Source organism: Benincasa hispida, chromosome 8, assembly GCF_009727055.1.
Source record: "Benincasa hispida cultivar B227 chromosome 8, ASM972705v1, whole genome shotgun sequence".
Lineage (NCBI taxonomy): Eukaryota > Viridiplantae > Streptophyta > Magnoliopsida > Cucurbitales > Cucurbitaceae > Benincasa > Benincasa hispida.
This window is the reverse complement of record NC_052356.1, coordinates 24,748,954-24,751,688: the sequence shown is the minus strand read 5'-3', so window position 1 is coordinate 24,751,688 and position 2,735 is coordinate 24,748,954.

Below are 2,735 nucleotides of genomic sequence, written 5' to 3'. Positions count from 1 at the left end.
CAAGCTACACGATGCCGACCACGATTTCATGAACGACTGTAATCTTCACTTTTGAAGGTTTTAGAACGACTAAAAAAAAAAAACGAATACAAACTCCGATTGCAAGATTTATGCCCAAAAAAACGCAAGGTCCCTTACAAATCTAACTTTTGTAAATTAAAAAGAAGCCAAAAACAGAGGATTACTACCACGAAACATCATCAACAAACATCCACATAATTTAACAGTTAAACAGCAATGCAAAAATAAACACCCATCAAATTTGTAAACGATTTTAAATACAAAAATGGAATTTGAATCAGAACTTCCACTGGCTCTGATACCAATTGAAGGAACTCGATTTACAGATTCATGAGCAGAAGCAAAGTTTTTCAAATCCCATTTTGATTGAAAAACAACGTTTACACGTAAAACAACAGATTTAGCCAATACTAATAAAAATACAACATGCTTTTGAACAACAAAAGAGTTTAAGTAATTATTACCTTTTGAAGAAGCACTTCTTCTATACAACCTCGAAACGTCACGACTCCCGAACAGCAACCAAAACGTTCGAACAAAAGTGAAGACACACCATTTAGTGACTTGATATTCCTCGAGAGATGAGGACCGAAGGAGTGGTGAGCTTTGACTATTTTGGTTAGGAGAGAGTTTAGAAGTTCGTGAAGGAGGAAGACAATGTGAAGAAGCGACAACACTATCGTATAGAGAAGTTAATTCAATCGTGAGACAAAAGCTCTATCGTATACGCTCTCTTCTCATCTATCGTATAGTCACTCAATTCATGTATCTTGGATATGGAAAAAATAACAATCATATTTTATTTATTCCATTTTTTCCATAAAAACTAACTAACCTCCCACGAAAGGGTTAGAGAGAAAAATGGAATTTTAATTATTCCAAATAATTAATAATATAAATAAATATGATAACTAACTTTCATATTATATTTATACCTATAGTTTTTATATGCATCATACACAATATTAAACTTATAGTTCTTTTTTTCTCTATTTTATGCATTTAAATAAATCATATTTATATTAAAATTTTAACAACATTATGAATCTCATTTCATAGAGAAATATATTTTGAATTACATTTCAAATAATTTGTATTACTCAAATATTAACTATAATGTATCAAATATACATATGTCAATTAATATCATATATAATTGAATCAATTTACTTATATCCCTCTATTAATTTGAACAATTTCAAATTAACCAAAAACCGATTTCAAACCTAAATCTTTTGAGCTACTAAGAGAACCTTATGGACCTGTAGCTTGAACCTCCAACGGTACTGTGAATAATTAATTAAACTCTTTAGATTACATTTATCCACCCATCATTAACTGCCGAGCACTCCACTAAAGACGACAACTACCACCTTCGCCACTACAAATATATTTCTGTGTCTATTGGATATAACAATCAAAATGTACGATGACCCTTTTACAAATTGCTCGTAAAGTACAGCTGGAGCCAAATTTAACAATTTTTGCCCTTAAGTTTAACCTCTAATTCGTTAAGTACCACTGATTCATTCTAATGAACAATAGATCATAGTCCTACTATGACTAAACAGCGCAAACCCTCTCGGGCCAAGAGAAGATGTATGCAACATTTGCTTCAAGACTCGAAATCAGCCCTTAAGGAGCAATTTATCTAACTTACCTCTGCTTCGGAGAATGAGTGAATTCATCTTAGTGTAGTGAGTTCCTAGCTCCCAATTACAACGAAATCCCCAAAATGGTAGAGGCTTGAGTCGATCTGGCCACTCCACCCATACAAATCAAAGGGACCGGCCCTTATAAGGCAGAGTTACAACTTTCACTCAGGATTAAGGTCATGTTACCTATGGATTCATCCTAGTTGAAAGAAAGTCACTATTATGAATGGTATTATATATGAGACTAAAAATTTTGTGGTTTGGCTTATACAAACTCTTTGTATAGAATATCTCCGCTCACTGTCTAATATATGAATGATCGAAGATCAGTATTTATGCACTTTAACAACATTTAAACATCTACAAAAGCGAGCCATACTTGTAGTGTTACCAGGATAAGGTACCCAGCCTTATCCATACTACTACAGATCATTTAGGTATCACTTAAACATGATCCACCTGTATACTTCCACATACATGTTTAATTACAATGATAACCTTGGATGTTAGTTTATTGATTTGTGGTCAATGCAACTAAAATATCATATATTTTATAGACAAAGTGAATAAAATATCAAATATTATTAATCAACATAACAAGTTTGTTCATACAAGGTTACAAACTATAGAACCCTACGCAGATTTAGAGCATCAACCCTAACAGAGTGGGCCATGGAGAATGGGAAACAATTAGAAAGACAGGTTAGGCGAAGGCGGGAGTCGGGTGTGCGTGGGTTTTGTGGTCGGGGTTTTGTGGGAGTAGGAATCGGGTGTGAATTGTGTTTTGGGTCGGGGTTTGCGGTTGGTTGTAGGTTTTAGAGTCTAAAAAAGAGGAGATGGGGGTCGAAAGTTGAGGATGTTTTTTGTCCAACGGGAAAGAGGGGTAGGGCTCTTGGACAGAGAGGGAATGAAGGTCTGGTGGGTGTTTTGTAGTTAGCTACTTCAGAATGATTAGGGCGCGTAACCATTGGGAAAACTCAACGACTCTTCTTGGAAAATTGGCCATGTGTATTTCTTGTTAATCGGAATCCATGGACTCCGACGATGTAGCCCCACATG